Source organism: Gossypium arboreum, chromosome 9 (genome assembly GCF_025698485.1).
Source record: "Gossypium arboreum isolate Shixiya-1 chromosome 9, ASM2569848v2, whole genome shotgun sequence".
In the NCBI taxonomy this organism is placed as follows: Eukaryota; Viridiplantae; Streptophyta; class Magnoliopsida; order Malvales; family Malvaceae; genus Gossypium; species Gossypium arboreum.
Genome location: NC_069078.1, coordinates 27861094 through 27876989, shown reverse-complemented (window position 1 = coordinate 27876989; position 15896 = coordinate 27861094).

Below are 15896 nucleotides of genomic sequence, written 5' to 3'. Positions count from 1 at the left end.
AATAGCATATAAGCATAAATAAACCATTTCAAATACATTTATTTGTATATAGACTTACCTCGTACGGATTCGAATAAACAGGACCGACTACTCAATGACTTTCGACTTTCCTCGATCTAATTCTGTTTTCTTTTGTTCTTGATCTAAATCAATTCAAATTTAACTCTTTTATTCAACAAATAATTCAAACCAATCCATAAACACATATTTAGGGCATTTGAAAAATTATCCCTCACATTTTCACATTTTAACAATTTAGTCCCTACTTCATAAAATCACAAAATAAATAAAATTTCTTTATACTTATACTTATCCAAATATTCATAGTGCTCATACAAGTCCACGCATTTCATTTATTTCAAATTTTATTCCTTCAATTTACAAATTTCACAATTTAACCCATTTTACTCAAATTCATCAAAAATTCGAAGACAAAATATATCAACCCAACACATTTCTTTTATTTTCCAACAACTAACATCACAAAGCTCATAATTTCATCAATGGAATATTTCAAAATCATTAACAATTTCAAAAATTGATACATGGGCTTAGTAAAACACAAAGCAACGATCACAAAAACGTAGAAATTATCAAAAACCGATTGAAAATCATACCTCAATTGAGCTTTAGCTTAGCTGAACCCTAGATGGTTCTGTTTCTTTTATTTATTTGATGAATTCGGAAAAGATGATGAAAAATAAGCTAATTTTAGCTTTAGTTTAATTTAATTAACCTTAATAAAATAATTTCCAATTTTGCCCTTAATGAAAACATATAAAAACTTAATAATGGTTGTCCATAAAAGTCCATGCATTAATTCAATGGTCTAATTGCATCTTAAAGACCTCACATTTAGAAATACAAATAAATTAGGCACTTAATCAAATAGAGGGCTAATTTTACATTTTACGCGATTAGGTCCTTTTTATCAAATTGATCATACAAACGATTAAATTTTTATACGAAACTTTCACACATGTCAATTCACATATTATAAGCACATAAAATGATATTAAAATATTTTTAGAAATAGAATTTGTGGTCCCAAAACCACTATTCTGACTAGGGTCTAAACCAAACTGTTACATATGATGCCTCTAGTATGGTGTAGTTACCTTTGAATCCGAGTCAAGTTACGTAGTTCATCAGGCTATGTGTTAATTGAATTAGAACTTATCTATGTGCTTTGCTATTGCATATTTATGATATTAGTAAGTGAAAAATGTTACAATGGATTTCTTATTTATATGTGTGAATAGCTACATTGAGAAAATTTGGTTTATGGTATTTAGTAAGTTCTATGAGAAGGGTTGTTATATGTGTGTCTAATGTTGAAATATTGATGTATACCATTTGAATATTGTATCAAGAATGATTTTATGATATGTTTCATATTGATGATTATATGATTAAAGGTAGATATTTATATACATATATGAATTACTTTGGATTGAATTATTATAGAACAGAATCATATAATGAACCATTTTTAGAATTAATCCTATAAGTGTAACACCCCTAACTCGTGTCCGTCACTAAAATAGGGTTATGGAGCATTATCGAAACATTCAGAATATTTTACAAATAATTCTTATAAATTACTATTCATTTATTGAGATCATTCATAACGTCCCTTGATTGATCCCTCGAGGCCCAATACGAGCTTTAGAATCGAGTCGGGACTAAATCGAGACCTTTAAGAATTTTTCACGACTTTTAAAATTTTTTCCAAGATGCAGGGCTCACACGCCAGTGTGACCCTGGGACACGCCCGTGCTAGAGGCCATGTTCGACCCCATGTAACTCTCTGACTTGCATACACGGCCATCCCACATGCCCGTATGCTAGGCTGTGTGGTTAATTAATTCAATTCAAAATTGGTGCAGGTTTCAAACGACCAAGACACACGCCCGTGTTCTAGGCCATGTGGCACACACGGCTGAGACACACACCTGTATCTCTGCCTGTGTTACCAAGCTGTGTGTCACACACGATCTAGACACATGCTCGTGTGTTTGACCATGTGGACAAAATGAAGCCATTTCTATCTTCATTTCTCACCCAAAATTTCACCTAAGACCTGCACTTGAAACACACATCCAATACCAACCAATTCAAGTATTTAAAGTAGGCAAATTCATCATTTAACAAGGCATACCATTACATACATAGGTGGTTATAAATTTACCTTGAATTAACTTAGGCAATAGCAACCTTTGATAACATAGTCATAACATCACACAGGTATTTATATATCATAATAATCTACTTAGTCATACCAAAATGAACCATTTCTAGCCATTCCAATGGCTAGGTTACAAAATAACATTTCAAGCCACTATTGGCCAAGTTGTCCGATACATGCCATTATACCAAAATAATTTTACTAAGTATACCCAAAATGACTAGTTGATAGTGTGACAATGCTCCAATGATCTTCCAACCTTCACGAGCTTCCGAGCACTATAAAACAAGGGAAAAATGAAATAGAGTAAGCATCACATGCTTAGTAAGTTCGTATAAAGGAAACTAAACTTACCAATCTTGCTTATTAAATCTAGGCATACAATGTTACGTTCCATCCATTTGGCTAAATTTCCTAATCACATACATTCAATCAAACATGTTAGTCACCAAAATCTTCATATCAATCAAGTAACATAGATAAGCTCATCAAGCAGTATTCTTTCAAGTCATTATCATTTCATCTCAAGATTTTCATGCCCTATCAAGAGTTTTATGTCTGTTGAATCATTGAATCTCGATAGATGCACAGGTAGTACACTAAAAGTGTACGATTCGATAATCCATCAATTTCTTATTCAAGGGTACCCATTAAGGCACTTAACCAAGAAATATTCTCTCGAGCCACACATCGTATAACAAGTGTAATATCCTGATTTTGGGCCTAGTCGGAATAGCGGTTTCGTGACCACAAAATCTGAGATAGAAATAATTATTTTATGATTATTTTGAGGTCTATGATATGATTGCATGATTGTGTGAAAATTTCGTGAAGAAATTTTATGCATAAAGTGCTTAAATTGAAATTAGGGACTAAATCGAATAATTTGTAAAACTTGCATTCTAGAAGTTTCTAGTATGAAATTGTTTTGAAATATTAATTAGGAGGTCTTAAATAGCAATTTTACCAATTTCTAAGTCTATGGACAAAAATTGGACATGGATGGAATTTTGGAAAGTTTAGTAGTAAGGGCATTTTGGTCATCTAGGGTAAAATGAATTAAAATACAAAATTAAAAGCCAATTTTGCTCATCTTCAACCCCATGGCGAATATAGCAAGGCGAAACCATGGATAGGGTTTTTCAAGCTTCCAATGTGACAGCCCTAATTTGACCCTAGTCGAAATGTGGTTTCGGGACCACAAAACCGAGTCATAAAATTTAGTTAAAATTTTAATTGCATATCTTATATGTGTGATAGTACTTGTATAAAAATTTGATTTTTTAATTTTATCTTAGGAATGTGAATTTTGCTTGAAAGGATCTAGTTGAGAGACTTAGAACATTATGATAGGTAAATAAGTAAGGACCAAATAGTATTAAAATAGGAAAGTTTGGGTTTGCATGTCAAAGTGCCCAATTCATGTTAAGTGGCCGCCAAGCATGGTTCCATTCCTCCAAGTTTATGTTGTTTATTATTTAATATTGGTAAGTAAATTAAAATAAATTAAAGAAAGGAATTAAAAGGAAAAGATGAATAAAATAAGGAGGAAGGGGAGTGTTCATCTTTTTTTCTTTGGCTATTGCCGTGAGTGAGGAGAAGGAAGGAGATTTGGTTATTTGATTTTGGCTTGGAAGATGGCTAGAATGAGGTATGTATTGAATGATTCTTGAAAATCTATGCATGTTTGAGATGGTTAGTTCAAATTCTACTCATCCTATAGATTAGACTTAGGATTTTGAGGTTGAAATTGCCAAGAAGCTTGAAACTCTTAGTAGATGTGTTAATGTCATTAAAATGGATAGTAATGTAGGATATGGTGAGTGGTTAATTGCTTTTAACTTGAAAGTTGAGGTTAAAATGGGTTAAGTGATTGCGAATCTAATTTAGGGGTGGAGGATTGTGTTCATGTTATATTGGATAGGTAGAGGTTGTAATGAGGTTGAAATTGTTGAATTGTTAGTTGGGTAACAAATGAAGCAATCAGCCATATGGGGTAAAAATGGGATGTTCATTTTAGTTGTTGTTTCATTTTTGTGAGAAATGGGTCAAGTGTTCATGAGATGAAATTTTGTGATTAGATGAATTAAAAGTAATAGTATAGTTGATATATATATATATATATATATATATAGATAGATATACATATTCGGCCATCACTTAGGAGCTTATGTGATGTTGAGTTTAAGCTTTGCATATTCGGCTATATATACATATATATGTAAGCCCATTCGTGATATTACCTTAGGACTATGTATATATAACCGACAAAAAATGGGAAAAACTAGCAAAGGTGATTGCCGAATGTCCAAGTATACATATGCATGTGTGATTAGATTATTGAAAGTATGGTAATTGCATAAGGTTATTAGCGAATAGCTAAGAACATAAGGTAGCAAGATAGAAATTTTACCATGCCGTTCGTATGTCATAAAATCATTAAAATGTGAATACCAATATATGTAGCAAAGCGGTTGAATGAGTTAATTTATTTGTTTAAGCTCAAGATCCTAAAGGAGAGGCGTCCAACAAGGGAAATCAAGGTCACCGAGTAGCCGACTTGGAATTATTTTACCCAACACAAGGTAAGTCATTAAGCATATAGTTGGTATTGATTTAAATGATCGTAATACCTATGCAATTGTGTTTAATGGGATGAAATGTATACAAATGTATATGTATGTAGAGATGAAATTGTCGAATGTAAAAAGGAAGTGAAGCGTATAGAGTGGCTGGTTTTCGGCACTAAGTGTGCGGGCAATAAGTGTTCACGGTTGTGAGATTGGCACTAAGTGTGCGTGGTTGATTATTAAGCACTATGTGTGCGAATCCACTATATATATATATTTTCTATCAATTATTTATATTAAGGGTGCGACCTTACTGAGTCGATTTCGGACAGCGGAAAGGGTAAGTACCTTGAGTTCATGGCTAATAGGTGCTATGTTTATATTTGGAGTTGAGCGTGGTAAGTTTTGAACCTATGTGATGATTATAATTGAAGTCACGTACATAAGGTTCATCGTGGAATAGGTGAAAGTTCGCTTAGTTGTATGACTATGTGAAAATAAAATGATGTATGGAAATGCCTCAATTATTCTATTGAATAGTGTATGAAATGTCAATGTAGGACTTGGAATGAGATTGAATCGTAAGGTCTAAGAAACTATGGCATAGTTCGGTATGGATGGAGTACTTAGCCTCATTTCGTTGTTTCCTCTTGTGAAAATTTTATTAATGGATGGTAGTGTAATGTTTATGACTTACTGAGTTATATACTCATTCGGTGTTTGCTTGTCACCTATTTTAGGTTTCTTGGACTCGACTTTTTGCGTATTCGGGACCGTCATCGAAGTCATCACACCGGCTAGCAACTTTTGGTATTTTCTTCTTAGTTGGTCTAGGAGAACATTTCGGCATGTATAGGCTATTATGTTTTGTTGAAATTTGGTATGTAAACTTTTAGCCATGCGAAAATGGCATAAATGTTCGGTTGGAATTGGTTCTATGATGTTTGGACACAAGTCTTGGTAATTCGGTTTTGGTTGAGTATTGGTTGAGGCCTACTCAATTATTATGCCATATGTCATGGCTGATTATTTTCGGTGTTAAATTCATGATTTGGTAATAGTGTAGTGGGGAGATGCTCGGTGATGATTAGCCTTTGGCATGGCTAGTCATGGTCATAAATTGTGACATGTATGATGAATTATTAGTTAGATCAAGGAAAAATCATGAAATAGGCATAGTTTGTTTTAGTAATGATGCTGACAGCAGCAGTGATGTGAGATTGAAAAATCACTAAAAATAGTATAAATGGAATTAAATAATTAATAAATTATGAAATCGAATCTTGATGAGTCTATTTTCATATGGAAGAAATGAAACGACCATATGAGCTGTATGTTAGCAGTTAATTAAATTCTTGTGAAACAGGGCGAGAGCGATTTCTGGATCCCCTGTTTTGATTTAGAAAATTCACCGTAAATTTTATCGAGATAATTAGAGGTCGTTCCTTATATGTAAAAATTTATTATTGAGTCTAGCTTGATTAGAGACAAACGGCATAGGCATTGAAGCCCTGTACAGGGAGATATTTAAATCGTAAGGTACAGAGGTCAGTGTAGTCGAACCTTGAAAAAGGGGAGACTTTAACAAATAAACTGTACTAATTGACCCAACAAAAAAATTCTACAAAAATTTCCCCATATAGATATATGAGTCTAGTTTCGGGAAAATTTACGAATTGGATTTCGAGTTTCAGAACTCAAAATATGATTTTAAAGCGACCACGATACAATAGCCACTTGCCTGGAACAAAAAAAAATAGGGGGAAATAAATGAAGTAAGCCGGTAACACCTCGTGTTCGATTTCCGGTAACGGCCATGAGTTCGGGGTGTTACATCCAAGCTCGATTGTAAGTCCATTCTAGCCCCGTTTTTCAAGTTCTTTACGTTTTTGGAGTCTCGGTAGCTCGATTAAGCTTATGCTAGCAATAATTCAACCTAGGGTTCATATTTGGAAAAATACCCATAGGTGAAATTTGTGTATTTTGGTGTTTTATGATAGAATATGAGGTTTTAAATTATGTTAGACAACTTGTGCTACTCGGTTTTAAGCGAAAACTAGCAAAAGAGCTTAATCGGTAAAAATACCTAATAGTCATAAGTACATGTTAGAGTGAGAATTTGATGTTACCATAGAAGGGAAAAATGATCAGAATGTCATAAAACATAAGAAAATAGGCTGAAGTTTAATTTACGAGCTTTGGGGCAAAAGTGTAAATATGCAAAAGTTTAGGGGCAAAACTGTAATTTTGTCAAAATATGATTTTGGGTCAATTTGTATAATGTGAGTCCTAATTAGACTATATTTTAAATGATAGAGCAAGGAAAACTAAAATTCAGGCTAAAATGGGGAAAATACCAAGTTGTGGACGAAATGGTAAAAGTAGCCATTTTCGCATACGAGGTAAGTTCATATGTAAATGTTGGTAACATAGTTATTATTTTAAATGTTTAAATGTTATTTAAATGATATGATAATTATTATGAAATATTATCTTGTGATAATTGTTTGTTAATATGTCAAATTATGTGATATACTTGGAAAATGTGAAATACTACCGAGTATCGATAATGACATTCCGTAGAAGATGGTTGAGACACATGATTGGGAAAAAGGTCCCGTTGAACCTTAGGAATGGATTAGGATACAAGTGACATGTCACTAGGATATTTGGGCATCCGAACGCGTTGAGTTGAGTCCGAGTTCACTTATGGATGCGAATGTCCGAACTTGTTGAGTTGAGTCCAAGTTCGTGAGATGTAACTAGGCATCCGAACTCGTTGAGTTGAGTCCGAGTTCACTCATGGATGCGAACGCCCGAGCTCGTTGAGTTGAGTCCGAGTTCGCTTATGGGCGGGTTATATAGTAGCTTGGCTACATATGTGGCACTTATGTGCAAACTTTCCATGTATCCGAATTATATTCCGATGTGTTCAACGGGTAAAATTTTACTTAAGCGGAGGAATACTCGAGATGAAAGGGACGTATTGGTAAGTGTTGTGAAATGAATACTTTGAACAGGTATGTACTTAACCCTCGGGTTGAAAACTCGATATAACAACAATATGGTAAGATGATAAATGAAAATGTGATATGAATGTCTCGGTGATGATTATGCAAATGATGTTTTATGTTTGCGTATATAGTTGTGTTACTTGCTATTTGCATGTGAGCTTACTAAGCATTTATGCTTACTCCCTCCTTTTCATTCCTTGTAGTGTTGACAAGCCAGCTCGGAAATCGGAAACGGTCGGAGGCACGCTCACACTATCCATATACCATCTTGGCATAATGGCTTGTATATTTTGAGTATGGCATGTATAGCATTATAATCATTTTGTGTATATGGTCTTATGATATGGTTATTGAGTGGTATGGAAATGCTTGGTAATGATTAGCCATTGGAATGGCTAATCATGATCATATTTGGTGTTATGTATGCTAAATTGCTAGCTAATCCATGGAAACCATGAAATAGGTAAAATTTATCATAAAATAGATTCAGACAGCAGCAGTGACGTGAGTTTGAAAAATCACTAAAAATAGTATTGATATAATTAGATGATGAATAATATATGGAATTGAAGAATTATGAGTCTATTTTCATATGGATGGAACAAAACAGGTATATGAGTTATATTTTATGAGATGTTTAAATGTTTGTGAAACAGGGCCAGAGCAATTTCTGGATCCCCTATTCTGACTTTGTAAATTCACCATAAATTGTTAAAAGACAATTAGAAGTCATAATTTATATTTAAAGATCCCTTATTGAGTCTAGTTTTATTATAAGAAAACGGTATAGTCATTGAAACTCTGTACAGGGAGATATTTGATTCGTGATACACAGAGGTCAGAGCAGTCAAACTCTGAAACAGGGGAGAGTTTAACTAATAAACATTACTTATTTACTTGACCAAAAATTCTATAATAACAGTAGTAAATATATATATGAGTCTAGTTTCAGGGAAAATTTACAGAATTGGATTTCGAGTTTCGTAACTCGATATATGAATTTTTAAGCGACTATGACGCAGATTGTTAGCTTGACTGAAAATTTTAAAAATAAATTGTTTGAGTTGTTTAAGTAATGAATTAAGTCTATTAACACCTCGTGTTCGACTCCGACGATGGTCTCGGGTACGGGGCGTTACATTTGGTGGTATCAGAGCAGGTTTAGTCAGTTCTCGGACTAACCTAGCATGTGTAAAAGTTTAGCTATACATGCCACTGATCTGTGATAGTGTGATGTCTTCCGACGCGTATGAGTAACGTCTTATTTAGACAGGGTACTCTCCAACCGAGCTGTGCCGACCATGTTCAATGTTATGTGAAGGTATTTGTGTAAAATTATGATTATGATAAGTCTCGGTTTAGAAAAGTATGAATAAAAGTTTATGATACATATGTGATAAATATCCATATTTGCTTCATGCTCATATGATGTAGTGTATATGGCTTACTTGATAAGATGAACGGAATAAATAGAAAGTAGTAGAGTTATGAATAAAATTCATAATATTATGATACGAATGAAAATGTCATTGTCTTGATTTGGACGTCGAATGTTGATGAATGCTAATGATATATAATTTTTATAAGATAAAGGATTATAATGAAATGAACTTATCTATGTTAAATTGTTGGACTGAATTATATGATTGTAATGATATGTACATGATGATGCATGAAATGAATGTTGTGATTGTGATGCAAATATCTATGTTTGTTTGGCCTTATATGATGTCATGAGCATGACTTAATTTAATTAAATGAATAGATAAGTAAAGCTATCTAGAAAACATAGAATGTATGCATAAGTATATTGTCTAAATGGACAATAGGAAAATTTGTGTAAGCCAACATGAATGTTGCATTACCTGAATGAATGACATGATTTTGATGATGTTGCTATGATGATGGGAGTTATGTCATATGTGTATGTATAAGAAAGTCGAGTCAGAGGTCCTACAACCCCTCCCCCTTACCTAAGTGGTACTTATAATGAAATGTCATGAGATTTGTATTGAATAAGTTTCCGGTTGAGAACCCAAAGAGTTCAGTGATAGAATAATTATAAGTATGATCAGAGATTGAAAATGAGCTGATAAGTAAAGTCAGAGTCAGTAAAGTATCGGATTGATATAAAGATGATTGGAATTATGCACTGTCCTAGTTAGAGAAGGAAATTCTCTTTGGTAAATCGAATTACTCAGGTGCAAGGTCGAGAAAAGTGTAAATCAAAATTTATTCAGAACTGACCTTCTTTAGTGAATGGTTTAATATGAAATTTGTGATGGTAGAACTAGTTGGGGAAATGATATTTGAAATGTGAACTATCTGAGTGTGACAGTTATGACTGGACAGATTTAGCAGTCTCTTTTGAGATGTTCTATGTGTTTACCCGTTCTCAGAAATATTTCTATGGCTATTGATCTTTTGAAGAAATTCTTGTTATATGGGAATGTCTTCTAATTCTAGTGTTGGATGAAAGCATTGGTAGTCTGACTGGTTTATAATTTATATTGCTCTATTTCATCGGGTATTCTATTCCATTTTGTCTGATAAGAATTGATGAGAGAATACATATGATATTATGATTCTGTTTCTTTTACTTGATGCTTCATCTGATATATATGTATGGGAAGATATATTGTTCTTGTTATATTTGATTCCAGTGGGATTAAATGATGTTTTCTTTTGGACTTTCTTTCTTTGAAGAATTATCAGGGTATTATGTATTTTCTCTATGAGTTTGGTTTACGATTCTCCGGCATAGTATCGTATCTTGGATTTCTTTATTCGGTTTTCTTGTTATCTTTGTTCCATAATTTGTCAATTATGACTCATGTTCAAGTCGTTCTTCATTCGTGATAATCATGTCAAATATGACTATACTTCTAATTTGATCTTGGTAATGTGGTGATTTTAGTATTGGGGTTTTTCTAATTTCGTAAGGATTTGACATCGATAAAGGCATAAGTGATAAAAGCGAGTTTCAATCGGTATGGTGAATTATCTATTTGAAAGATTTCATGTGACAATTATTTCGGATTATTTTTCCCAAGTCGATAATAGAATTTCATATTGTACGGATAAAAGAGTAAATAGTCTGAACGAGAAGTGTATATTTATTAAAAAGAGTTGGATATTAGTTAAAATCACTACGAATGATAAGGTTTTCATCTTGTGAAAGCTGAAAAGTTTATTACATGTTGACAAAGTTTGGATAGATGAGAATATTGGTAACCGAAGCGTCTGAACTAGACTAGTCTACATTGAGCAAAGACTTCCTGACTTTCAGTAATGTACCGTTGTATGAATTGTGATGTGTTTCAAGACAGTGAGGTAATGTGATAGTTTAGAGCTTTTGATGTTACATAAAATCGGAGTTGTTAAAGGGGTTAAAGCCGAGCATTGGAATCTATCAAAATTATCCTTGTCAGTGTTGATATTGGGATGGAAATGAGAAGGATTATTCTTGAGGCCATATTAGAATTAATTCCATAGCAGAAAGAGGAAAATGTGATGTATCCTATTGTTAAATGTTTAGCGAGATCTATAAATCATATCTATATTGAATGAATTCCTACTCATCAGATTCATGGAATTTTAGGTCTCTTTGATTGTTGGATTTCTTGGAATTCCGGTCTCCATTAAATCAAGTTGAGATCTGGGTTTTATGTCATGATATCATGGGAAACTGAGAAGGGTTGAAAATTTAAGAACAGTTGAGAGTTGAGACTGTAAGCTTTTAGATCATATGAGAAATTAAAGAGATGTATTGGAGGTACAGCCTAAGTGAAAGTTTTCGGCACCGAATATGAGATTAAAAGTGAAGACCACTTTTCTAGTAAGATTTTCGGAGACGAAAATCCCTAAAGGGGGGAGAGTTGTAATATCCTGATTTTGGGCCTAGTCGGAATAGCGGTTTCGTGACCACAAAATCCGAGATAGAAATAATTATTTTATGATTATTTTGAGGTCTATGATATGATTGCATGATTGTGTGAAAATTTCGTGAAGAAATTTTATGCATAAAGTGCTTAAATTGAAATTAGGGACTAAATCGAATAATTTGTAAAACTTGCATTCTAGAAGTTTCTAGTATGAAATTGTTTTGAAATATTAATTATGAGGTCTTAAATAAGAATTTTACCAATTTCTAAGTCTATGGACAAAAATTGGACATGGATGGAATTTTTGGAAAGTTTAGTAGTAAGGGCATTTTGGTCATCTAGGGGTAAAATGAATTAAAATACTAAATTAAAAGCCAATTTTGCTCATCTTCAACCCCATGGCCGAATATAGCAAGGCGAAACCATGGCTAGGGTTTTTCAAGCTTCCAAGCTCGATTGTAAGTCCATTCTAGCCCCGTTTTTCAAGTTCTTTACGTTTTTGGAGTCCCGGTAGCTCGATTAAGCTTATGCTAGCAATAATTCAACCTAGGGTTCATATTTGGAAAAATACCCATAGGTGAAATTTGTGTAATTTGGTGTTTTATGATAGAATATGAGGTTTTAAATTATGTTAGACAACTTGTGCTACTCGGTTTTAAGCGAAAACTAGCAAAAGGGCTTAATCGATAAAAATACCTAATAGTCATAAGTACATGTTAAAGTGAGAATTTGATGTTACCATAGAAGGGAAAAATGATCAGCATGTCATAAAACATAAGAAAATAGGCTGAAGTTTAATTTACGAGCTTTGGGGCAAAAGTGTAAATATGCAAAAGTTTAGGGGCAAAACTGTAATTTTGTCAAAATATGATTTTGGGTCAATTTGTATAATGTGAGTCCTAATTAGACTATATTTTAAATGATAGAGCAAGGAAAACTAAAATTGGGCTAAAATGGGGAAAATACTGTGTTGTGGACGAAATGGTAAAAGTAGCCATTTTCATATACGAGGTAAGTTCATATGTAAATGTTGGTAACATAGTTATTATTTTAAATGTTTAAATGTTATTTAAATGATATGATAATTATTATGAAATATTATACTGTGATAATTGTTTGTTAATATGTCAAATTATGTGATATACTTGGAAAATGTGAAATACTACCGAGTATCGGTAATGGCATTCCGTAGAAGATGGTTGAGACACATGATTGGGAAAAAGGTCCCGTTGAACCTTAGGAATGGATTAGGATACAAGTGACATGTCACTAGGATATTTGGGCATCCGAACGCGTTGAGTTGAGTCCAAGTTCACTTATGGATGCGAATGCCCGAACTCGTTGAGTTGAGTCCGAGTTCGTGAGATGTAACTAGGCATCCGAACTCGTTGAGTTGAGTCCGAGTTCACTCATGGATGCGAACGCCCGAGCTCGTTGAGTTGAGTCCGAGTTCGCTTATGGGCGGGTTACATAGTAGCTTGGCTACATATGTGGCACTTATGTGCAAACTTTCCATGTATCCGAATTATATTCCGATGTGTTCAACGGGTAAAATTTTACTCAAGCGGAGGAATACTCGAGATGAAAGGGACGTATTGGTAAGTGTTGTGAAATGAATACTTTGAACAGGTATGTACTTAACCCTCGGGTTGAAAACTCGATATAACAACAATATGGTAAGATGATAAATAAAAATGTGATATGAATGTCTCGGTGATGATTATGCAAATGATGTTTTATTTTTGCGTATATAGTTGTGTTACTTGCTATTTGCATGTGAGCTTACTAAGAATTTATGCTTACTCCCTCCTTTTCATTCCTTGTAGTGTTGACAAGCCAGCTCGGAAATCGGAAACGGTCAGAGGCACGCTCACACTATCCGTATACCATCTTGGCTTAATGGCTTGTATATTTTGAGTATGGCATGTATAGCATTATAATCATTTTGTGTATATGGTCTTATGATATAGTTATTGAGTGGTATGGAAATGCTTGGTAATGATTAGCCATTGGAATGGCTAATCATGATCATATTTGGTGTTATGTATGCTAAATTGCTAGCTAATCCATGGAAACCATGAAATAGGTAAAATTTATCATAAAATAGATTCAGACAAAAGCAGTGACGTGAGTTTGAAAAATCACTAAAAATAGTAGAGATACAATTAGATGATGAATAATATATGAAATTGAAGAATTATGAGTCTATTTTCATATGGATGGAACAAAACAGGTATATGAGTTATATTTTATGAGATGTTTAAATTTTTGTGAAACAGGGCCAGAGCAATTTATGGATGCCCTGTTCTGACTTTGGAAATTCACCATAAATTTTCAAAAGATAATTAGTAGTCATAATTTATATGTAAAGATTCCTTATTGAGTCTAGTTTTATTAGAAGCAAACGGTATAGTCATTGAAACTCTGTACAGGGAGATATTTGATTCATAATACACAGAGGTCAGAGCAGTCAAACTCTGAAACAGGGGAGACTTTAACTAATAAACTGTACTAATTTGCTCAACCAAAAATTCTATAAAATAATTAGTAAATATATATATGAGTCTAGTTTCAGGGAAAATTTACAGAATTGGATTTCAAGTTTCGTAACTCGAGATATGAATTTTTAAGCGACTATGATACAGATTGTTAGCTTGACTGAAAATTTAAAAAATAAATTGTTTGAGCTGTTTAAGTAATGAATTAAGTCTATTAACACCTCGTGTTCGACTTCGGCGACGGTCTCGGGTATGGGGCGTTACAACAAGATTACCAATATAGGCTAAATCCCTTATATAACGTAAGCTCAGAGGAGCTCGATTAGGATTACCAGTCCAGGCTAAATCCTAATCATAACGTATACTCGAGAGATATTATATCGGGATTACCCGTCCAAGCTAAATCCTTTCTATAACAAGGTTATTGGGATTACTCTTCTGAGCTTAAATCCCGTTCGCAACAAATGCAGGACCCTATTTGTATTAGGAAAGCGCATACAATCATCGGAATTCAACATTTAATCGGGACTTAACCCCTTTTTCACCATTTTCAAGCGTGTATCAAATTTCTCATGATCACATTCAAGTAATGTACATCAATATAAATCACATTCCATACAACATAACATTCAATTAAACATATTTACATGTTGGTTTAAGTTACACGAACTTACCTCGACACTTGTTTGCGTAAAAGAGTACTAATCTGAAATCTTTTCTTTTCCTTGATCTAACCTCAAATTAGTGTTGTTCGGATCTATATAAATGAATTTAACCATCAATTTTACACATTTCATATTTAAATGGACTCAATTTACGTCTTAGGTAAAATTACCATTTTGCCCCTAACTTTTCCATAAATTCTGATATTGTCCCTAGGCCCGAAAAATGAAACTTGTGCAAATTACTCCCTATTCCAAGCCTAACCAATGCCCCGTTACAATTTTTTGAGCACATGTATTCATAAAATTTCAGAATTTATCAAACAACTTTTCATTTTAGTCCCTAAATCATGTTTTCATTAAAAATCATTTTGTAAAAGTTGTTAATCTATCAATAATCTTTCATTTTCCACCATGAATTTCTAATTTCCAGCATAATACATCCATGACCCATTTTCATACCTTGATAACTTTTCAAATTAATCCCTCAAATAGAGAGATTAAGTTATCCCAATTTCAAAAATACCAAAAATACTAAAAACGGAACAAGAGAACTTACCCAATTAAGCCTTGAAAGTTTCCCCTCTCTCTCCTAGGGTTTTCATAAAATTTTACGTTGAAGATGACAATAATAAGATGATATTTTCTTTTATTAACTTTTAATTAATTAAGTATTTTGCTATTTCCAATTTAGTCTTTACCCTTTTTCTATAATTCCATGGATGAGTCACCAATAAAATTCTTCATACTATTCTTAATGGTCTAATTACCATATAAGGACCTCTAGATTTGAATTCCATAGCTATTTGATCCTTATAGCTACTAGAATTCAACTTTCACATTTTATGCGATTTAGTCCTTCTCGTAATTAAGCACTAAATCGATAAAATTTTTGTATCAAAATTTTTGCATGACATATCTACAATATTACGGGCCATATAATAAAATAAAAATAAATCATACTTTTGGGTCGAATTTGTGGTCTCGAAACCACTGTTTTGATTTCACTGAAAAATGGGTTGTTACAATACGTGTCTCTTAAAAGATTGATAGGTACGATTAATCTAATTTATTTAGTTT